Source organism: Palaemon carinicauda, chromosome 1 (genome assembly GCF_036898095.1).
Source record: "Palaemon carinicauda isolate YSFRI2023 chromosome 1, ASM3689809v2, whole genome shotgun sequence".
In the NCBI taxonomy this organism is placed as follows: domain Eukaryota; kingdom Metazoa; phylum Arthropoda; class Malacostraca; order Decapoda; family Palaemonidae; genus Palaemon; species Palaemon carinicauda.
This window is the reverse complement of record NC_090725.1, coordinates 154,924,119-154,950,209: the sequence shown is the minus strand read 5'-3', so window position 1 is coordinate 154,950,209 and position 26,091 is coordinate 154,924,119.

Genomic DNA, 26,091 nt, shown 5'->3' with positions numbered 1-26,091 from the left:
TAATTCATATGCGAATAGAAATTGTAAAATGTAACTATGGAAATACCTGAAGAAAATAATTTTCATAAATATATTAAGTAATAGGTACTTTTGATCAATTTTTAAATGGATGAATGAAATTATATATATATGGATATATATATATATATATATATATATATATATATATATATATATATATATATATATATATATATATATATATACATTGAAAGTAACAAAATAAAGAAAAAAATTCATGCTACACATTATGTTGTGATGAAGCAACAGACTACTGTGAAGAATTTTCTTCACTACTCTTCTTCTTCACAGTCTACATGTAGATATTGTTATTGTTCGTGACGTCACGGCAGGGAAAAATGTGAGTGATGGTTCTTCCATAAGCGAGTATCTCAAGATATTTTGTATTCATTATTTTACCTTAAGTATTTAGGTACTTTAAATCTCTCAAATACAACTAAAGTCTGCTAGTCTAGGAGGTATGGTTGTCCACACACGTAAGCCCGACTTGCTAAATTACATTTTAGTTTATTTTTTTTTTGTATGCCAGATGTTTAGAGTTAGGATTATCTTTGCCCCCTAGAGTTGCAAGATTTTTCTTTTTATTCTAAATAAGTGTATTGCTTAAAAGTCACAAGTCACAAGTGTTTCAAGCCTGTCCTAAATTAGAGTTGGCACCTCAAGACCACTGACCTACGCATTGAGATGCGCCTTTTTTTGGGGGGAAGGGAAGGCGGATGCAGGCGACATGAACTCGACCTCACGAAGTTACAGGCCACGGTACTAAGCGGAACTGCCGAGTCAGGGTCAATAAGGCCCCAAATGAACCTTGTGCTCCCACTCTCCCCTACTAGCCTGTCCCCTTGCACAATAATGGACCCATATTCCACAAAGGACGAGGACAAGCAGATACCTTGAGTGTTTGTGAGAAAAGCAGCTAGTTCCACAGAAACATCTGTTCCAGGGGATGGGGGTGGGGGGTGGGGGGGGGGGCGAGTTGGAAGGGGCCATTGACTCCTCTAAACAAGTGCTGTAGGCCTAGTGAAGGAAAACTGAAGACCGCCACTCTCAGGACACGGGCGCCCAAGTTACACCAAATTTTGTGAGTTCAATTAATGGCCATTCCCCCTTTAGATAAGCTTCTATTTGTCTCATAAGTTAAGATTAGGTAACTGGCATTTCGCATTTTGGGCTGCATGCGTGGAAAGGAATGTACTTTTAATTTTTGGTCTGTTGGTAATTGCTTGAGGTCACTGATCACATGTTGGGACCTCACAGCAGCCTACTGCACAAGTTGTTTATCATAAGATTTTGATTTTATTTATTCCGATTGAGGGTTAATCCCATGAGTTAATTCCGTTTAATATTTTCAATATTATGTGTTGTAAACTCTGATTCTCTTTTTACTTATTAATTTTGTCATGTGAATAAATCATAATTGAGTTACTGATTCTCTTTTCACTTATTAATTTTGCCATTTGAATAAATCATTACTGAGTTACTCCGATTCTCTTTTTTTTTGCTGTAATAAGTTATTTGAAATAAATTACAAACTTTGATATCTTTAACCCCATTATATGAATTTTACCAATTTATACTATAGGGTGGGTCAGAAGCACCCGAGATGTTAAGAGTAACCCACTGTAGATATAGGTAAGTTGGTATCAGCGAGTGTAAGCTCTTTAACTTAGTGCTTTGGAGGTGAAGATCCGCATTTAACTTTGCTTTATACTTTTATACTCCACTGCTCCCATTTTTTTATTGTCTCTAATTACTTAATGTAAGATTCCTATTCAGCATCTCACCGGGGTCCCTGGGATGGAGCTGAAACAGAGCCTAAGAGTGCAGATGACTATAGACCTGACAAAGCTAGAGTAGGCCATTAAATTACTTTTATTTTCACGTGTGAAGTTCTCCAGCCTCTGGACAGTACTCCTTATCCTCCCCTGTTGATCTTTGAGTAACTGACGTAGGGAGACTTTCTTGGACTAAGTTCCCACTCAAACATTTAAATAAAAATACTCTCCACAACTACTGCGACATGACTCACGTATACAATATTCTCCCCTTCCTGTGATTTTCTGTAAACCTATCTATAAAATATTTCTAAATCTAGTCTTTCAACTTTCATACTTTCAGTTGACAACACAGCAAGATTGCTTAATCGACCAATGTCCATTGCAATGATGAGAGTAATCTTAATAAATTTCAGAGCAGAGAAGCTACTCTTTGCAGAAGCCGACGACATAGGTAACAGTACAGAAATGTCTTTTCATGTGGATTAAAAATTTTTGGCAAGTCTAAAAATGATTTGGGCCTTCCAGTGTCACTTACGCTTTTGTAACATCTTTTTAGCATGCGTTTCGCAGAGAACAGCTTATGTTTGAGATCATCAGTGTGAGCATAATAGACATGAATGAGCCAACACAATTCCTCGAAAGATAAGAACTCCGTACTCTGTGAGTTAAGTGGCTGTGATGTTTTTCACTTCTTACAACATAGGTGCATTAGGGTTGAAAAGTAGATTCGTGCTGAATCCTTAATAGAAATCCTATGTTTCCTTATGTGCTACACTCTGAAGTATCAAAACAAAGAGCTGTTGAACTCTTCTCCCCCTCATACCACAAAGCATCAAAACAAGATGAACCAGAGCGCATATTTTCGAGCTGAACTGTTAGAGTTTCAATTGATTATACAGCTTTTGCCAAGTCAAGGTTAGCTGACTACAGTCAGTTAACCTTGACTTGGCAAAAATTAACATTTCTGAAAGGGTAAGCCCAAAATAATTCTTAATCAAATGTGATTAAGATGAAACAGGGAAAAAATTATATTGATAATGATACAATGGATAAATGTAGCGAAATTCAGCATACGCATATCTTGGCACAAAATTCCGGATTGAACAATTAGTCTGAATTCATTTTAGCATCACAGCAAAACTTGGGAATCTGGAATACTGTATGTGAGAATTTGTCTATGTAATATTCATATGTAAATAAGCATACATATATATATATATATATGTATATATATATATATATATATATATATATATATATATATATATATATATATATATATATATATATATATATATATATATACTGTATATAAACACATCAGAAACGTGTATTCTTACTAAATGCTTAGAACATAAGCTAGTTACAACCTTAAGAGCTATGAAAAAAAAAAAGGATGATGGCAATAACATTAACACTAGGAGGCAGAAGAGATAGCAACATGGATACGTGACCAAACTAAAATAAAGGTTATTCTAACAACATAAAAGAAAAAGAAATGGACTTAGACAGCACATATAATAGATGGACATTAAGAATAACAGAATGGGTATGAACTAAGAAAATTTGCTGGTATAAACCGGCATAGGAAGACCATAAACAGACGTGAGTGGAAGGACATGTCTGAGGCCTTTGTTCTGTAGTGACTAGTGATGAAGGATGATGATGAAGTCGATGCAAACACACTCACATGCTGTATATATATATATATATATATATATATATATATATATATATATATATATATATATATATATATATATATATATATATCATCATCATCATCATCATCATCTCCTCCTAAACCTATTGACGCAAAGGGCCTCGGTTAGATTTCACCAGTCGTCTCTATCTTGAGATTTTAATTCAATACTTCTCCATTCATCATCTCCTAATTCACGCTTCATAGTCCTCAGACATGTAGGCCTGGGTCTTCCAACTCTTCTCATGCCTTGTGACGATCAGCTAAACGTTTGGTAAACTAATCTCTCTTGGGGAGTGCGAAGAGCATGACCAAATCATCGACATCTACCACTCATCATGATCTTATCCACATCTCTTATAGTGTCACATTTCTAATCATGTGCTGCCATTTAACTCCCAATATAGTTCTGATGGCATTGTTCTCAAATCTACTAAATCTATTGGAGATTGATTCATTGTCATACCATAATTCATGTCTGTACAGTAACACCGATCTCACTAAACTGATGTACAGTCTGATTTTTATATGAAATTTCAGGCGATTTGATTTCCAAATTTTACTCAGCCTAACCATTGTCTGATTTTTTAAATCTTTTACTAAACTCTAAGGAGATCATAGTTCCTAAATAATTGACTGATTCCACCACATTAATCCTTTCTCCTTCCAATGATATTTCATCTTCCATTGCATACTCCGTTCTCATTATCTCTGTCTTTCTTCTACTTATCTTTAACCTAACCTCGTGTAATATTTCATGCATTCTGGTAAGCAACCATTGCAAATCCTGTGGTGTTCAGCTAATAAGAACATCGCCATCAGCAATATATATATATATATATATATATATATATATATATATATATATATATATATATATATATATATATATACATATATACACATATATCTACACAAATGTGAAATATCTTAGTGTTGTAAGAGTTCATGTGAAAATACTCACTAGCATTTCTTCTTCATTCCGGATATAAAAACAATCGCGCAAAACGAAAATGGACATCTATCTCTAAAAAGTAAACGTATTACAATGAGAGATATGCACAACTGATATCACTTTATTACACTATAAATATTATTCTATCACTTCTCAGAGTTTTTAAATCATGAGGCATATTCCTGCTGGGGAAAACATTTATCATATTTGAACATATTTCGTAAATGGAGATGCCTTAGTAAAGCCGTGGCCAGTGGGTGGGCATCTGGGTGGGCACAGGATTGTCACCTGCCCACCCTTAGCTACGCCACTGTATATATATATATATATATATATATATATATATATATATATATATATATATATGCACTGTATGATATATTTACACATATATGCATATATATATATATATATATATATATATATATATATATATATATATATATATGCAGGACCCATCTGTCTATAAGGTCTTTTTATTCCAGTCTATAACCGCAAATTTTCTTAGCTTATCAATCCATCATCTTCTTTTCCTTCCCCTATCTATGTGTATATATATATATATATATATATATATATATATATATATATATATATATATATATATACAGTGTCCCAAAATAATGTATATACTCCTTGAGTTTGAATAGCTAATAAACTTTTTTTTTCTATTTCAGATTTGATTTTGAAGTAAGAATGGCGGATACTGGACTTACGTTCGAGCAAAAATAATTTGTTCTGAAAACATTCTGGAAATGTGAAAATAAAGCTGAAGTGCAAAGACGATTTGCGAGTGAGTTCCACAGGGATGCCCCAACACGCGTCACCATTTTATGAATCGTAGGCAACTTTGAGAATCATGGGACCATCCATTGCATGAGAAAAGGACATTTAGGACAAAAAAGAACATCGACAAGCCCAACTAAAGAGCAAGTGTTATTGCTAATGTTCAGAATTTCCCACGAAAATCTGTTCGTCAACTGTCACGTGAAACAGGTATCCCAAAATTGAGCGTCCATCGCATTTTGAAGCGTGCGCAGCAGAAAATCTAAAACAATTGACGAACTTAGAGAGGCCATTGAAGAAGAATGTACTCAGATACCGAGAGAAATGCCACTAACAGTTTGTAGTTCCATATCTTCATGATGCGAAAAGTGTATTGAGCAGAACGGAAATCAGTTTGAACACTTTATGTGAGCTGATCTTTTTTTTTCTTTTAATCTTCTCAAATTGCCCCTTGTATCCTTACTTTTTCACTGTGAACTCTAAGAATCTTTAAATGTGCATTGTTTCTCTTCCGTGAATCTGTTTTCCACGTTAATATCAATAAATTGAACAAGTTGTAACAATCCAAAGAGTGTATACATTATTTTGGAACATCCTGTATATATATATATATATATATATATATATATATATATATATATATATATATGCGTGTGTGTGCATACATACATACATACATAGGCCTACATACATACATACGCTCACAATATTCAGTTTTAGGCATACCGAGCAACATGGGGTGGCTCCTGAGTAAGATTTTAACAGTGTTACACCATAATCAGATTTTTAATCATTGCCTGGTGGATGAGTCTCCGGTGCAGAAAACTTTCACAGTTCAACCATCCCTACTCAGACACTTCATCAGCAGTGTGCTGGCCCCTTCACATACGACGACACTGTATCACCTTCTGCATTCTTACACACTCTTTTTATTATTATTATTATTATTATTATTATTATTATTATTATTATTATTATTATTATTATTATTATCCAAGCTACATCCCTAGTTGGAGAAACATGATGCTAATAGCCCAAAAGGGATAGCAGTCCAGTGAGGAAAGAAAAAAGAGAAGTAACGAATAATCAGTATGAAAAGTAGTGAATAGTAAATAGGAAATATTTTAAGATGGGTTACAACTTTAGAATATATCTGTCGTATATAAACTACGAAACATGATTTATGTCAACCTGTTTAAGAGAAAAGCATTTGTAACAAGTTTAAACTTCCGAAGTGCCACCGATTCAACCATTTAATTAAGGAGATCATTTCACAATCTGGTCACAGCATGAATAAAACTTTTAGAATACTGTGGAATATTGCACCTTTTGATAGAGAAAAAAAAAAGATGTTTAGAATTAACTGCATGTCTGATATTGCGTAGGCTACAGGATGCTATATAGAGTCTAGGAAGATCTGAATGCTAACGATGATCAGAATTATGAAAATCTTATGCAATATGAGCAAAGAACTACCTGATCGACGGGGACAAAGATTGATATCCCGATCACGTGTGGAAAATTATTTACTAGGTGTGGGAAATTTACTATTCTGGGAGAACCTCCCCACAACAGATATCCAGGAACCTACCCTGAGGGATTGGGGCGCCATCACTCCCATGCCATCAGGGAAAAAATATAGAGTGGTGTGGTTCGTAAAACTAAAACACGAGTTTAAGCCCAAATAATTATTGACATTTACACTGGATTTGTCAGTACCAGTACCACCTCAGTGTTCAGGCACTATGCCACGTTCGGAATAGTACGCCGCAATTGAGAGCGCAGGACAAATAATCAAATGCAGGGGCAATAATGAAAGAATGTGGATCAGAGCAGTAGCACATGGGGTTTTAAATCTATCATAAAATCTTTAACTTCAACAACTCCATGAGGAGATCACCATCATTGTATGTTTCAACAAATTATCCCTGACTCAATTTCTTTAAATCGAATCCTCTGAATAATAATCATAACAATTAACCCGATTATCAATTTAAGGTACATAAGCACAAATGGGTTAAATAAAAGATCTGAGATTCCATTTACCTATCTCACACCTTTATTCATACACCTTTATTCATACAAATTAGACTTATTTTCATATGGTCATCTTAACAGGCTACACAAAATTCAACTACAAAACAAAGGGTTAGTCGAAACATAAAGGGATTTGACACATAATGTGGATAATCCCATGGATGAAAGGAGTTAGTTAAATATATGGATGGTGATCAATTGAATAGGGTCCGAAGTCAGTAAGGCTATAAAAATCAAAATAGTTATATCAAAATTACATCAAACTCTGCACGCACGCCTGAATGTTCTAAGCCAGACAGTGATCTATAATTAAAAGAGTACCTAATTTAAAGGGGCATGTGGCCTTATATTGACACTTCTTTGATTCCGTTGTTATAGATTTCAATGGCCTGGGTGCACTTTAGACTAGGGTGCTTGTTAAGGTCAATTGTAGTTCCTTGGGTCTTCCCTCGGAATTCTCCTTGTTAACGACAAAATCAGAATAAAAGGGGCGCTGTCTCTGCTACTTCTTCCAGGGGGACTTGTTCCTCCTCTTGATACACGAGGCAAAGGGGCCCAAAGATGCTCACAGAGGACGGGCCATATGGGTCCCCGAAAGCTTGACCTAGTTCAATGCTCTGCGCGACCTATCGCTATAGGTGGGCAGTTTAAAAAGAGAGTGGCTTATCTCTCCTGAAACGGAAGAAAAACACAAGGTGTCCTTGTATGCCTACCTGATCTTGAGGTACCATATCAGGATCAGAAAACGTTTTTATTCTGTCTGTAGAAGTAGAGGTTTTGTTGGGTGTCTATACATAATACAAGGAGTAATCTTGTGGCTCCAGGAGATAATACCTAAGAATAAAACCTAACTGTCTGCAATATACAATAATTTATTTAATAGAAGAGAAATTGTCAAAGGCAATGAATGGTAGACAACAAATTTCATAGGCAAACAAACTTGAATGTTATATAGAAAGATGTAAATATGATACACATAAATTCTAATGTATTTGCAACTAAGATCAGAAAAATAATTTATCCTAGAATATGCTAATCAAGGAAATAAGAACCATTTAATGTAGACAGCTAATAACAACCAAAGAAGCTTACCTGTCGAGGCGTCGTGAACGGAGATCTTGATAGATAAGATAGAAAACGAAGAGGGTAGCTAAATATCAATACAAAACAAAAGATAGAAAAGGGTAACTAAACTACATTATCATGAGCTAAATGAAAATAAAATAAGATAAAAATAAAGAGTGAGGATGATTCTTCACAGAAACATTTTTGAACAAAAAGTGATAAGAGTTAACAGCCATCATGGTAGATAAAAATAAAAATAAAAGATAAATAAAGATAGAGCGTGAAGATAATCCTTCATAATATGGATAAGGCATTTAATAAACTGGAAGATTTTTGTCCAACAAATTAAGATGCGAGTGAACAACTGAAGACCAGAAAAAGAACAATATCAAAAAAGTAGAATGGAAGCATTAAAATATTTCTTCAGGAAAGATTGATAAGACTTCGGCCACACCAAACGCGGCAAGTGTTGAGGTAGAGGCACGACTTGGCCGGCAGGCCAGCGGAAAAACGATGCATGGCTGCACCAAAATACCAAACCTCTAATGCCTCCTCACTCTCAGCAGTCGAAGATAACCTTCCTCAAAAAGATGAGACAATCGTTCTTGAGTAGGAAATTACTTCTGATTGAAAATCTGAGTATTAAACTGAACAATAGATTATACAATAGAGTTTGATTGACGATTTTAATAAACTGGGAGGGGAAATAGGTTAATTTTACAATTTATATCGCCAGCCTCGTTTGTACAACAAATTTTATGAATATCTGCATATGACACAAGTCTTTTGATTCTTTGTTGCCAACAAGCTACAGGGATTCAGGTTCACAAAAAAAAAAAAAAAAAAAAAAAAAAAACGTCGAACTGATGGGCAACCTCAGGTTCTCTCTTACCAGCCATTTTAATTACTTTAACCATGACAAAGTTCATGAAAAATCATTGTCCCTTTTACTTCCAAAATTAACTAGTATTTGCATAGGATATATATACATATATATGCATACATACATACATACATACATACATACATACATACATACATACATATATATATATATATATATATATATAACCCAAAAAATCAAAAAGATGAAGTAGGAAAATTTCCAAAAAATCACACATATATATATATATATATATATATATATATATATATATATATATATATATATATATATATATATATATATGCATTATATATATATACATATATATGTATTATATGTATATGTATGTATATATATACATACATACATACATATATATATATATATATATATATATATATATGTATATATATACATATATATATATATATATATATATATATATATATATATATAAATATATATGTATATATATATATATATATATATATATATATATATATATATATATATATATACTGTATATATATATATATATATATATATATATATATATATATATATATATATATATATATATATATATATCATAGACTCCTTTAAGGAAGGACTGGAACGTCAGGACCTCGGGGTTTTTAACTTGAGTCTGAAAGATTAACTTAAGTCTGGACTAAAATGACTTCTAGAAGGGCTAGAAACACGTTCTCTGGATCAATATGGGGGTTTTTGAGGATGGTGAGTTCAATAGTAACATTTTCAACACCACCTGGGGTCATCTTCAAGGTCTAAAGGTCATTTATCAAGGTCAAATTTGTGAATTTTGGTCATTTTTGCTCGTTTTTTGTGTGTAACTCATAAATGGTGAGAGATAGCTCATTATAATATGAGGCAAGTCTGCAGAGCTGTCCGAATTTAATATATATTGTCATATATCGTCCTTCAAGAAAGGACTGGAACGTCCCCTGATCAGGGTTTTTAACTTGAGTCTGAAGGATTAACTTGAGTCCTGGACTAAAATGACTTCTAAGAAGGGCTAGAAACACGTTCTCTGAGTCCAAATGGGGGTTTTTGAGGACGGTTAGTTCAATAGTGACATTTTCAACACCACCTGGGGTCATCTTCATCATCTTCAAGGTCAAAAGGTCATATTTCAAGGTCAAAATAATGAATTTTGGTCATTTTTACTCGTTTTTGTGTGTAACTCCACCTCTATTCAAATGATCTAAGAACTCAGATGACACCTCGTTACCATCTTCATCATCCATGATATCCTCACCATCTATGAGTTACACACAAAAACGAGTAAAAATGACCAAAATTCACTATTTTTACCTTGAAATATGACCTTTTGACCTTGAAGATGATGAAGATGACCCCAGGTGGTGTTGAAAATGTCACTATTGAACTCACTGTCCTCAAAAACCCCCATTTGAACTCAGAGAACGTGTTTCTAGCCCTTCTTAGAAGTCATTTTAGTCCAGGACTCAAGTTAATACTTCAGACTCAAGTTAAAAACCCTGATCAGGGGACGTTCCAGTCCTTTCTTGAAGGACGATATATGACAATATATATTAAATTCGGACAGCTCTGCAGACTTGCCTCATATTATAATGAGCTATCTCTCACCATTTATGAGTTACACACAAAAAACGAGCAAAAATGACCAAAATTCACAAATTTGACCTTGATAAATGACCTTTAGACCTTGAAGATGACCCCAGGTGGTGTTGAAAATGTTACTATTGAACTCACCATCCTCAAAAACCCCCATTTTGATCCAGAGAACGTGTTTCTAGCCCTTCTAGAAGTCATTTAGTCCAGACTCAAGTTAATCTTTCAGACTCAAGTTAAAAACCCCGAGGTCCTGACGTTCCAGTCCTTCCTTAAAGGAGTCTATGATATATATATATATATATATATATATATATATATATATATATATAAATATACATACAAGGGGTGATCAAAAAGTTCGGTAAATGTGTGAATGTTTATTAAATTACGAACATTAAAATGTTTTGTCACTAATCTCCTTCAAAGTACTCTCCTTTGGCACATACACACTGACTCCACCGTGCCTACCACTTTTGGAAACATTCCTGGAAGTCCTTTTTCTTCAATAACTATATTTGCTTTGTTGTGTTAGATTTGATGTCTTCAATGGCGTCAAATCGTTTCCCTTTCATCGTCGATTTAATTTTCGGGAATAGCCAGAAGTCGCATGGTGCCAAGTTGGGAGAATACGGTGGATGCGAGAATCCATTAGACGTAAAAGGCCGGAAAAATGGGGAAATGGCTGGCTGCTGCATCATGACAACGCGCCCTCTCACACGTCACTGCTTGTTTGGCAGTTCATGGCTGGAAAGAATCTTGCTGCAGTTCCGCATCCACTGTATTCTCCCGACTTGGCACCATGCGACTTCTGGCTATTCCCGAAAATTAAATCGACGATGAAAGGGAAACGATTTGACACCATTGAAGACATCAAATCGAACACGACAAAGCAAATAAAGCTTTTGAAGAAAAAGGACTTACAGGAATGTTTTTAAAAGTGGCAGGCACGGTAGAGTAAGTATGTATGTGCCGGAGGACAGTACTTTGAAGGAGATTAGTGACAAAACATGTTAATGTTCGTAATTTAATAAATAGTCACACATTTACCGAACTTTTTGATCACCCCTCGTATATATATATATATATATATATATATATATATATATATATATATATATATACATATATATATATATATATATATATATATATATATATATATATATATATAAATAAATATATATATATATATATATATATATATATATATATATATATATATATATATATATATATATATATATATATGTATATTATGGCTAGCAAATTACGTAAATTACCGAGCTCCAAAACTCAATTGCTTTATATTACATAATTTGATATACAAGAGAATTACCTCCGAGCTCTAAGAATAATACACAACTCCCAGACAATAATATATGTTAACAATGAATATCTAAAAGGTCTCTTTAATTTACACTTAAAACAAAACAGGGTGATATCTTTACTTTTAATGGGAAATAATCTTATATCAACCTCTTACTTCGATTTTTAGTCAGGGGATACAAGCAAAGCACTGAGAAAAGTTTTGGTGATTGAAATAATACACACTTTACAAAAATAAATATATTCTATGAAAAAATAACAATTCAAAATTAACACTAGAATTAAAACACTCGAAATATTAAATGTGAACTAAACCTTAGACTAAGAAATTGATTTATAAAAACATTTAATTTTGATAATCAATGAATAAATGACACTTCGACACTTATAAAGAATAAATCAGAATTACAAATACATATACTTAACTGTTACTCTTATGTCCTTAGGCTCACACAAGGTTACGGAACGGTTAAGCAAAATAATTACACTTCACTGTTTAACCTATTCTCACAGGGCCAGTCACAAAAACAAATTAATATTTATAATATACCGGTATTCACACATACACGGCACTTCTATGAACTTAAACCACAGAAATTCAAATGTTTGAACAAACACTATTCACATTTGAGAGAAAACACTATGCACGTTGGAGAAGAAAACACTATGCACCAAAAACACTGCACATGGGAGAGGAGATACGTAGTGGCTGAATAGATGCTGGAGAGGACTGTCGGACGATGGCTCTTCTGAGGGTTAGACTGGATCTCTCTGTCTCCTATGCATTGCAAGGTCCTTGTATATTAACTTATTCACTCTAGAAATTTCTAGTAAATTATTCTTGTTACGTGGGGGCATGGTTCTAGCAGCGTAAGGTTACCAGCTAGCAATTTGAAAAACGGGTACTATTGTTGTTTGGCAAGGCAACTCTCTCAGCTAACTCCGCCCAACTCCTCTCATAATATTGAAAAAAGATTAAACTTTAGCCTAGAACTTTCATGCCTCTTCCAACCACGTGGAAACATGATGCAATCCCTAGCGTGTGTGTCATACACCATACCTTTTAACAAATTACCATAAGACTTCGTAACAAAACTACGTGAAAGGAAAATTTAATTCTTTAAAATAACGTAAATTCACATTTACGGAACTGGATGAAAATATAGCTACATGAATGACGAAAGTCTTATGTAATTTACATACTGTACATTACTTAATCCTACATGAGTGGAGCTCACCTTACGAGCTGGCTATACATCTCTTAAATACACAAATAAAATATGGGAATAAAATTTTCTACTCTCATGAAGACCAGCTTCGTAAGAATATATATATGTATATATATATATATATATATATATATATATATATATATATATATATATATATTTATATATATATACATAAACAAGGAATTAAATTATGATTGAATAGGTTACAAAGATCAAAAAAGGCATAGGTCTACACACTATTTTATTACCATTCATTTGGAGTTGATGCCAGATATTCCATTTTTTGATACTTATTTTTTCTTTTCGTAACACTGTCCCCATAAATTCTTGATTAGCCATGGCTGGAAACGAACGATTTAATGCGTGCCTCTTCGGTAACTGATAAAAAATGGTGTAGTCTTGGGTGAAGACGCCCGCGGCAACTGCAGCGTTGGAAGCTTCTCGCTCCTCCAGTCTGGCCACCTGCATAAGATACCTTACGTATCAATTTGCCACGGGATTCTCTTCCCTGTAACCTCCAAGCTCGTTGCGTTCGATGTGGCCAAAGCCTAACTGAAAATCTTAAAGGAATTTCTTAATAAGCCAATTTTTGTGCAATTGAAGATGAAAAAGACCAGTAGTGTTTCTTAAAAGTAAATTTGTAATAGAGTATCCCGCAAACAATTTTAAATTAATTGTATATAGTTAAAGAGACATTTTCAATGAAAAGATCTGGATGTTGAGGCGCAACTATCCTCGACCTACTTATAATAATACTTTGAGTTTTGTTAGGGTTCAAGTTTAAGCTCCATAATTTGCACCACTCACTAATATTAAATGGATCTAAATTAAGGGATTCAGCAGCCCCATACCTACATTCAGGAGATGTAACTGATATAAAGAAAGTAGCATCATCTAATATACAACAAGCTTGTTTTCTAGGCCAAACCATATATTGTGTGGATTTGTGTGGAAAGTAATAGGTCAAGATCGCTACCCTGAGAAACAACAGATATTATATTTTTATAGTCACTATAGTGCCTATTATTTGCTGGTGGACGAGACTGAACTCTTGAATATGCTCTACTTTGCTTTGCGGATGGACGAAAAATGATTGTGTCCCTTCATCATCTAGTGCTCATCAATAATTACTCTTTGCAAAATAATACTTAAGATTTTAAAAATGATGTCAAGAAAAGAATCACCTTCTCCTATCTATTTAAGTTTGAAAACAAGGGCTCATTAACTAATAGGGTCAATGGGAGTGCTAAATTCAAGACAAATTGTACTACTAATAGTAATAGATTTCCCCATTCTTTCCAATTTATATATATTTTTTTTCAGACCATTGATATCTAGCACTTTCTAGGTCCCATGTCCCTCTTTTCATACCACTCAAAGCCACAGAATGCCATTATTTTCCTTTCCTAACATTCTCTAGAAATTAATGCTCATTTGTCAATCTATGGGCAGCTCGCTATCATAGTTGTAGCTGATCGATAGATTGAGGACTAGCGGAAAGACGTCGATCGACTGACAACTAGTCGTAGATAATTTGTCAAAAATTTGACGAACTGTTCGTCGACAGGAAAATTGGTCGAAAGAGGTAACTGAAAAACTGTAGATAATATGTTTAAGTTCTAGAGTTACAATCGCTACAAAGAGTATTTTAAGATAGAATCTAAAACTATTGGATACATACAAGCACTCTCACAAATACACACACATATACATATAAGACTTTTACACATACACACACTCACACACATATATATATGCACACACACACACACATATATATATATATATATATATATATATATATATAAATATATATATGTATATATATATATATATATATATATATATATATATATATATATATATATATATATATATATATTTGGGCTCAGGCCATGTCGTCCTGATGGAAGTTCCTAAAAGGTAGCTTCCTAGGATATATTTGACTACAGTGATATTCCCAGAGAATTTTACCTTAAGGTATCCAGAATTCTAACTCCTGGAGCGAATATCCCTAAATAATCTCACAGGGATATCGCATGATATCAGAGGACGTATTCTTGACACGTCACATAGCTATCTTCACCCCGAACAGTATTAACGCTTCGAGGGGTTACAGTGACAAGAATCTGAAACGAGAATGTAAAGAGAGCCGCTCATAAGGCATCTCTCCTATTCCGTTTCCAGTGTGTATCTGATGAAGGCGGTAGCGCCCTCTTTATTCCTTTTCGTGTAGCTCTACTACTCGGTGTTTTCCCTGTGTTCTCTCATTATTTTGGATTTAATTCAACATTTTGATGACTTCTCCGGCCTCTGCTGCCTCTGGAAAGTTGAGTATTATCTTTACTATGTATATATGTAAACTCTTGTCGTTTTGAATTAAATCAAAAGTGATATTAACGTAAACAAGAGCTGTTGCCTACCGGAGGCATCCTGGATGCTATCGCTCGCTATGGGTCATTTAGTTAGCTAAAGCGATGTTCCCGGTTTGTTATGCTTTAATAATCTAGCTATTTAGTCCTCTTATATAATGCCTTTAGTTTTTAGTTAGGTGTTATAGGTAACCGATCTTGCCCTTCGCGAGGCTTAGTAGCCTAGGCGTCTGGACCTAGTTCTTTCATGCATGATATAAGTTTTTCCGAGTGTTATATTATTGAAGCTATAGGCAAATATTTTATACATGTAAGATATTGTTGAATGCTCTTTCCAAGATTGTATACGAGAGAGTTTCGGTGAATTGGGTAATCGATTCTCACCGCACCTAGGCTAGTATCCTAGGTACAGTAGTATACTTTCGCACATCCCCGATTGTTCTTTTCTCCTCCGGAGGCTAAGTTTAATCCCTCTCTCCCTCTGAGTAAGCCTTAAGCTTAATCCTAGCGGTTCTATCTGTATAATAATTCAGGTATAACTATACTAGGATATGTCTGTCCTGACCTGATAACCAGAGTGACTGGTTTTTTGGGTTAGGACAGAACATCAGAGTTTCTAGTCTGTGGTCTGCTTCTTCCTAGCATAGAGAATGAGTCTCCTTTGCTAGGTTAGGGGCGGATACAGGAAGCTTTGCTTCCCTAGCCCACGTCTGAAGGATTCTGTATGAGATGATTCCTTCCTCTAGTGGTCTAGCAGACTGTCCTGTGTTGTTTTTCTCGGGCTGGAGAATGAGTTTTCTCCGTTGCCCAGCGAAATAACTTCACCTAACTTTGTTCTGGTTGGGAGGAGGATAGCAAGTATTGCCAGTCTTCCTCCCTAACAGGCAACTCTAGGTTAGGATGAGCTTCCCTAACTGCTGAGTGTATCTCTTGCTAGAACGAAGTTTATAGGACCCTTATCCCTTCCCCACCTCTCTTTTATTTATTTTTGGCCCCAGTCCTACTTCCGTACCTAGTATAGGTTAGGATGGAGGACCGGCTCGGCTCTCTGCCGGCTGGCAATTACGTGTCAGCCGACAAAGACCCCTTGTTCTTTGCAGAGTGAACCCCAGACCTCCCTTGGTCTCCCTTCTATGTCTGCCGGTAGAGTCCGGCAGGCTATGGATTCTTTGGAAGCCTGAATGCTACATTCTCCCCTTCCATAAGTTCACTCTTTCTGGATGGAAGGTTGTACGGCAATGCCGCCATAACCTTACATCCATACTGTTTCTCTTACTAGTGTTTTGTTCCCCTACCCCAGCTGCCAGTTTAACAACTGGCAGCCGGGCAGTTGGAAGTTCTCTGGTTCTTAGCCACTGTCGGCAGGCATGGGTATTGCTACCTTTGCCTGCCGGCAGTGGAAACACAGCCTGAAATCTGCTGGCCACTACGTTTAGCGGCCGGCAGCTGGATGTTAGTGTTTTCAGCTGCCGGCCTGCCATTTGCGAACCAGTGACCTGCCGACTATTAGTTAAAGGTAGTATATCTTTGAACTATACGGGGGTAAATGCCGGCCGGCGCGTGCTGGCGCACGCCGGCACGTACTGGCCGGCACAGCAGCATGCGATTTACAGTGGTTTCTATATTTGTAGTGTAGTACACACTGCATTAATAAACTACAGTACAGAGTTTGTTGTAACAATAAAGTTCTTCCAACATACTTAATGTTATCTTGTACAGCCTTTTGTTGAGACCGTACAATATATAGAAAGTGAGTTCTTTCTGTATTCATTCTATCCCGTATATTAAAACTTTATTTCAAGGTGTGAGCTACACCTTAGATTTCCATTTAGGAAATTACATAAGGTATTCTAGAATAGAATTAACCTTAGTTTTAATATTTTGGGAGGTTACAGCAATTGGCTGGGCAGGAAATACAAGTATGTGCCTTTCCTTCTTTCTTTTATAGCTTTACTGTGTAAGCTACATATTTCAACATAAGTGAAAAGCCTTCACTTGATACTCATGGATTTTTCTTCTCTTTACAGGAAGACCATCCGAAGTGCGGGAGTGTATTCTGCAATGTCCGCAGTAAAAACTTCTGTGGACTTCAGTTTTGCAGGAGGCATGCAGCATGTGCAGCCTCCAGAGGTGATCTCCGGTATAGGGACCCTCAGGTTTGTACTGTATGTTCTAACCTGATTACCGAGGCTTTTGACAATCCTAAGTCGACGGAGTCAAGGAATGCTGCCAGGGAAAAGTTACGAACCTGGGTGAGGGGTTTTCAGAAAAACACCTCAGGCCCCTACCTTCCAAATGAGAAGATGAGGGCATACCTTTTCCCTAAAGCATCGGCTGATGCAGTCATTCCTCAGCCTCAGGTGGAGATACCAACTGCCCAGAATCCGGTAAATTCTGAAGTCTCGGCCGCCCTTCAAGACATCCAATTGGACGATAGGATATCGGAGGTGTCGGATTCTACAGGGAAAGACCTTCTAAGAGAAGGTCAGGAGGAGGAGCTGTCTCAGGCTCCTCAAGTAGAAGAGGAAGAAATCGACGAGGTGTCGGTTACATTGGTTCCGGACCCAGAACCTGTTCCCTCTACATCGTCTGCTATCCCAGATGAACTGGGAAGGACTCTTTCTTCTATTGTTGAGATGATCCAACAAATTCAAAGAAAGAATGATGAGAAGGAAGCTGCAATGAAACTGGAGATACGTAGACTTGCAGCATCACGTGGGCCACAGAAGCAACTCAAGGTGAAGGATCTTCCTTTGTGCTCGGACACCAATCCTTGAAGGTATGCCGAACACATGCCAATGACAACCGGGAAGATCGAGATATCAGAAAAGTTGGGAGCAATTCCCCTGGAAGAAGTGGAATTTTTGCCCAACAAAGATTCTTATCCGGACTGCTATGTCCATCTTAGGAAGGAGCCAGCCTCAAAGGAGGAGACGGAGCTGAAGGAGGTCATAGTTTTTTACCATAGTAAAGCACAGGCGTTACTAGCGGGCTCCTTGAAAGAGAGGGGCTTCACGAACTCAAAGGTGCCAGCCTTGAGTAAGAAGCTTCCCTCCTTTGTGGCCTCTCCAACCAGAGCCTTTCCCTTCATGGAAAAGGAATATAAGGCAGCCTTAAAGGCGGTGGAGGCAGGGAAACCATGCCCCTCCCTGGAGGAGGGCAACCCGTTATCTCTGACCTTGCCCTTGGACCAAGAAGACGGGAAGGACGTCCACCTTACCTTCTCAGTCGGGAAGATGGAAGCTGATATTGCTGAACGTCAGTTTGGTGAGGAACTTCCAAAACTGTCGAATGTTCTCTTGCGCAGAGAGCAAGAGACGAAGGAAAGACTTGCGGCATCGATGTCGTTGCAAACGACATTAGAAACGATGGCAAGTGACCCCAAGAACCAGGACATGTTCATGGTAGTGGCCAAAACCCATCTGGCTACAGTTACGAAGGATCTCTATAGCTTTATTAAAGCTAGGAGAACCTGTAGAGAGTTCGTGTTCGCCTCGGCTGAGGTGAGGCACGAACCGAGGAGACTGATATCCTCTCGTATCTGGGGTAAAGACCTCTTTCCCAATGAAGTGGTTAAAGAGGTAGTAGACAAGGCCGCCACAGAGAATAGGAACAGTCTCAAAAAGTGGGGCTTAGCCCTTTAGAAAAAGTCTTCTCCAGTTGAGGGTCCCCAACCCAAGAAGAAGACAAAAAGGCCTAGGCCATCCTCTCGGCCGGCTAAACCCTACCAACAGCAACAACAATAACTTCCTTTGACCGCGGTGCCTCAGATAGTGGCACAACCTCCAACCACGTACCAGCTGGTTCCTCAACAAGTGGCGACACAGTCGCCAGTTTTTAACCCAGCCTTCGAAAGGCAGACTTCTTCCTTTCATGCAAAAGCTAGAGGAACAGCCAGAGGTTCTTCTAGACGCCCTTCAAGAGGAAGGGGATCCAGGGGAGGACGCGGTCAAGGAGGCAAGGCCATAGGTCCACAACAGCAGAAGTGAGATACTTCCAGTAGGAGGGAGACTACAGCTATTTAGGGATCGCTGGACCTTCGATCCCTGGGCCCACAGCCTAATAAAGAATGGACTAGGTTAGAGCTGAAGCAATCCTCCACCTCAATTTCCTCAATTCTTCCAACACTCAACTCCCGTTCTGGAAGAATATGTCCGAGAGCTCTTAGACAAAAGAGTAATCCGGAAAGTTAAGTCCATCAAATTCCAAGGAAGGCTGTTTTGTGTTCCAAAGAAGGACTCAGAAAAACTCAGAGTCATTCTAGTCTTGTCGCCACTCAACAAGTTCATAGTGAACTATAAGTTCAGAATGCTCACGCTTCAGCACATAAGGACCCTACTGCCCAGGAGGGCATATGCTGTTTCTATAGACTTGTCTGATGCTTATTGGCACGTTCCAATTAATCGTCACCTCTCCTCCTACCTAGGCTTCAAGTTACATAGATAACTTTACGTCTTCAGAGCCATGCCTTTTGGGCTAAACATAGCCCCAAGGATTTTCACGAAGCTCGCGAACGCAGCCATCCATCAATTACGCCTAAAGGGGGTCCAAGTAGTAGCCTACTTGGACGACTGGCTGGTGTGGGCAGCATCCAGGACAGAATGCATGCAAGCTTCAAAGATAGTGATCCAGTTCCTGGAACATCTGGGATTCAAGATCAACATCAAAAAGTCTCGACCTTCTCCAGCTCAAAATTTCAGTGGTTGGGAATCCACTGGAATTTGGAGTCACATTGACTTTCCATTCCTGGGAAGAAGAGGAAAGAAATAGCAGGATCTGTCAAGAGACTATTGAAATCCAAACAGATATCAAGACGCGAACAGGAGAGAGTGCTGGGCTCTCTACAGTTTGGTTCGATAACAGACCTAGTGCTAAGAGCACAGCTAAAGGATGCAACAGGAGTCTGGAGAAAATACGCATCAAACGCGTGAAGAGATCTAATAAGACCTCTACCGACTCTACTGGGAATGCTTCTCAAGCCGTGGTCCAATGCCAAGCAGTTGAAGAGATCAATACTTCTTCAACCTCCTCCCCCGTCAGTAACTATCCACACAGACGCCTCAAAGGAAGGCTGGGGAGGTCACTCTCATCAGAAGAGAGACTAAGGAGCTTGGTCCAATCTTTTCAAGTCATTTCACATCAACTTTCTAGAAGCCATGGCACTTCTTCTGACACTAAATAAAGTATCTCCTCGCCACTCGACCCACATAAGACTGGTTCTGGACAGCGAGGTGATAGTGAGATGCCTGAATCGACAAGGGTCGAGGTCACCTCAAATCAACCAAGTGATGTTGGCCATATTCCGTTTGGCGGAATGGAAGAAATGGCACCTGTCAGCAATTCACATTCAAGGGTTCCGCAATGTGACAGCGAACGCTTTATCCAGGTTTACACCTATAGAGTCAGACTGGTCCCTTGACGCAGGATCGTTCTCCTTCATCTCGAGCCAAGTCCTGGAGCTGCAGATAGACCTCTTTGCGACGAAAGACAACAAGAAAATAGATTGTTACGTGTCCCCATACGAGGATCCGCTAGCAGAGGCAGTGGACGGTATGTCCCTAGACTGGAACAGATGGTCCAATATTTATCTGTTCCCTCCGCACAACCTCCTTTTGAAGGTTCTCGATAAGCTGAGATCCTTCAAAGGGAAAGCCGCTATAGTGGCCCACAAGTGGCCAAATAGCGTGTGGTTCCCTCTGGTAATGGAACTATGACTAAAATTCGTACTGCTACCGGATCCATCCCTGTCTCAGCGAGTACAGAAGTCGACTGTCTTCGCTCCATTACAGAAAACATGGAACCTACATCTCATGATTTTCTCTCCTTAGCGATGAGAAAAGATTCGGTGTTAAAAGTCAGTTTAGACTTTTGGAGGAAACCAGAACACATTATGAGGCTTCAGGGAAGAAATAGATATCCTTTGTCAAGGCAAAGAAACCAAAAGAAATCTCGACAGATTCCTATTTATCATTCTTCATTCACCTTCATGAGCAACGTTTAGCAGCCAACACAATTCTATTGTTCAAGCCTGCCTTGACAAGTCAGATACCATATGCCTTACAGGTCGACCTTTCTAATGACGTTCTTAATGAACTACAAAGGCCCATGCTGGGCTTAGCCCTTCAGTGCCTCCAAAGACCCTTTACAGGGTCATTAGATATGATTCTTCATTGTGTATAAATAATGAACAATGAGGAATGCGCTTAGAAGGTTTTAAATTTAAGTCATATTTCGGTTTGTACTCGCTTTGGGGGCCAGAGTTAGTGAAATAGTGGCTCTCTCTAGCGAGGAAGGCCACGTCCAGTTCTTGGAGGGAGAACTGAATCTATTTCCAGACCCAACGTTTCTTACCAGGAACAAGCTACCCACCAACAGGTGGGGTCCCTAGAGAATCTGCCCTCTGAAGGAAGATGCATCTCTATGTCCAGTGGAGTGCCTAAAGGTCTATCTTCATAGAACTTCAGACTTTATGGGAGAACAGCTGCTCAGAAGAGAAACCCTGAGTTCAAAGTTATCTATAACTAAGGGCGAAAATCACCCGTGTTATTCGCAGAACGGATCCAGACAGTACACCCGTTAGTCATGATCCGAGGAAAGTTGCCTCTTCCATAAAATTTCTTTAATTATATGGACTTTGAACATCCTTGTTTGTACACTGGCTGGTAGTCATCCAAGGTGTTCTTTATACACTATGCGAAGCAAGTGGAGCAACTTAAGAGGTCTGTGGTAGCAGCAGGTAGAATTCTTTAACCTTCTGTTTTAAATCTGCGAGGAACAGTGTAATTAATTTGGGACGATTAATTAAGAGGGTGTGTGTGTAGTCACTGTATGTTACTACACACTGAGCGATAGGCCACGAAAGTGTCCTTACGAACTGTTCCATTGACGTCGGTGACCTATAGCATAATACGGACACTTGTGCCAAGCGTTTTTTACGCTAGTGTAAATAAACAGTATACAGAATGTATCATTATTATTAATAATTCAATTGAAGTGGCAAATCTGTTTCCTAGTAGACGAAACAATATTTTCTGTTGACTTTTTTTCTTTATGCTTTAACGCATATCATCCACATTTTATAAATTTTATAAATGTTGATCTGATATGTACGTTTATTAAATTTTAATAAACTAGTTCATAGTGAACCCTGCGTCTTATTCGCCCACACTCATTTTATTAGAAATGTACTGAGCATTAAGATTAAAATATGGATATTTCTATCATTGTATGTCCTTTAAGACTGTTCCCTGATTCAAGCAAAAGTCCACTCACTTTAACCTTTCCTTAGGAAAGGTTGACGTGGTACTGAGCATTAAGATTAAAATATGGATATTTTTATCATTGTATGTCATTTAAGACTGTTCCCTGATTCAAGCAAAAGTCCATTCACTTTAACCTTTCCTTAGGAAAGGTTGACGTGGTACCCTAACGGGATAGCGGCAAAGAGGCAAAATCTGTTCCTATGCGGATACAACCATTACCCAATAGATAATAATAGTCACATTGAGGAAGGTGTCACAAATTCATTCTGACATTGGTGACTCTTATACAAATTTTGCTTTATAATGTATAGGGCGAGACCACTATACAAGCTTGTCATTTTGTCATCCATAGTTATTATGTACTCCTCGAGACTTTTTCCAGAGTCTAGTATGACTCTTCCCTGTAGGGGGCAGGAAGCACTAACATAGTTCAAGCTTAGATGAAATGATGTATGACAGTAACATCATAGGTCTCTAGGTCTAGACGGACCAGGAAAATACTTTCTTGAGAGTACGGCACCGATTGAGAATCCACAGATACAGTAATGCTCTGGTAAACTTCCATCAGGACGACATGGCCTGAGGCCAAAAAACGGATTTTGAGCGAAGCGAAAAATCTATTTTTGGGTGAGGTAGCCATGTTGTCCTGATGGCCCCGCCCTTCCTTTTATTGTAAAGGGGCTTATTGACCCCTCCCTATAATACAGTATCTGTAGCACCTCGTATATCGCTACATAGAATAAAGAGGGCGCTACCGCCTTCATCAGATACACACTGGAAACGGAATAGGAGAGATGCCTTATAAGCGGCTCTCTTTTCATTCTCGTTTCAGATTCTTGTCACTGTAACCCCTCGAAGCGTTAATACTGTTTGGGGTGAAGATAGCTATGGGACGTGTCAAGAATACGTCCTCTGATATTATGCGATATCCCTGTGAGATTATTTAGGGATATTCGCTCCAGTAGTTAGAATTCTGGATACCTTAAGGTAAAATTCTCTGGGAATATCACTGTAGTCAAATATACCTTAGGAAGCTACCTTTTAGGAACTTCCATCAGGACGACATGGCTACCTCACCCAAAAATAGATTTTTCGCTTCGCTCAAAATCCGTTCTATATGGGAACCGGACAGAAGCCCGAAAGCCATAACCCGACAGCCACAATCTCAAAGCAGGAATCCCGACAACCCAGGTTACCGACATACCCAAAATTCAGAGAGTCATAATCCCGACAATTTGTTTTGTTTCTAACAGCCAGAGTTCAACAATCGAACACAGTTTCTCAAAACAAGCGCCATTAGCGCACGAACGTCACAGGCCCAGCTATGGTCGACTTTTACCATTGCCTTGATCCTACCCATGGCCAATATTCATGTATTTCCATATCTTTATCACAAGCTTTGGTGAGAGTGAGAGACATAGAGAGAATTATCATCATTTTCAATTCCATTCAGAGAGAGATAAAGAGAATTATTATCTTTAGTAATTAACTTGAGAGAGAGAGAGAGAGAGAGAGAGAGAGAGAGAGAGAGAGAGAGAGAGAGAGAGAGAGAGAGAGAGAGAGAGAGAGAGAGAAGGGTAGGTGCAGGATTATTTATCATTTATTTCTTTTAGCGCATATTATGTGGGATCATCAAGAAACTGACAACTTAGGAAACGTTTTATGAAACATTTCAATCTCGCGAACAATAACATGAAAAAGCCCATGAACGAATTGACCACTCACTTTAGAACATAGTTTAAATAGGATGTGACTGAGACCTTGATAATACACAGCTGCCTTCCTTTAGGCAAAAATCAGTAACAGTTGTGATATTAAGCTACGTTCATTGCTAATCCGCAGAGGGTCATAAAGTTATAGATGTTACCGTAGTCCAGGTATTTTCGTATACAAACAATCAATTTAAGTACAGTAGAAGCAAATAGCGTGAACTCTATCTTGCTTAATCAATGTTATTATAATTATTTATAGAGAGCATGATAGGTATATTCAAAATTGTCAACATCATACATTAATAAATAAATAATCCTTACTATAATATCATACTCTAAATATGCAAACATCACAATGGAGGCTGTCGACCTGTTCAAGTCCTACTGCATTTCCTGGCGAGGATACTAAGGACTAAATTAACAAGGATTGGATTTAACTTGTGCCCCCCAACTATTGTTGATGAAATCAACCAAGAACAGCAAGTATCTCTTCAAGAGGCACTGAAGAAAGGCTCTTCTATCTAATTGTACATTTAATGAAAGAAGAAGCAATATATGGTTTTAAGAAATATGTTGTCATAGAATTATTGCTACTAAAATTCCCTAAAAATATACAATATACCTGCAAATATATACTATTTAACTTAAAATCCTGCCCCTGGAAAAAAAACATTGTTACTAAAATGCCCTAAGCATATACAACATACCAGCAAATATACACTATTGACCTAAAATTCTTATGAACCAGGCATTTCGCTAAATCCCAGTCATTTTGAGTAATGCCTGGAAATTTTTGTAATTTCGCGAAATCCGTAGGGGAATCAGTCATTTCACGAAATGCCTAAAATATCTAGGCATTTCGCGAAATGCCTGGTTACACAGTTTGCCTGTAACACACACATACACACACACACACACACATATATATATATATATATATATATATATATGTGTGTGTGTGTGTGTGTGTGTGTGTGTGTATGTATGTAAATTTATATATGTGTATATATATATATTTTTCTATATATGAATATATATATATATATATATATATATATATATATATATATATATATATATATATATATATATATATATATATATATGTGTGTGTGTGTGTGTGTGCGTGTGTGTGTGTGTGCGTGTGTGCGTGTATGTGTGTGTAAGTGTAATTCTACTGGCCTTTAGATTGAATAAGTTTTGAGAATGTCTGGTGACTTTTCAATTTGTCATTGCTTGCATGGTGGGAGTAAATTTTTGTGCCTCTGCACAGGAATAGTATACCTGCAAGTACTTTTCAGCTGTTGCTTTGTTGAGCAAGACTAAAGGATTTTGCAATGGAT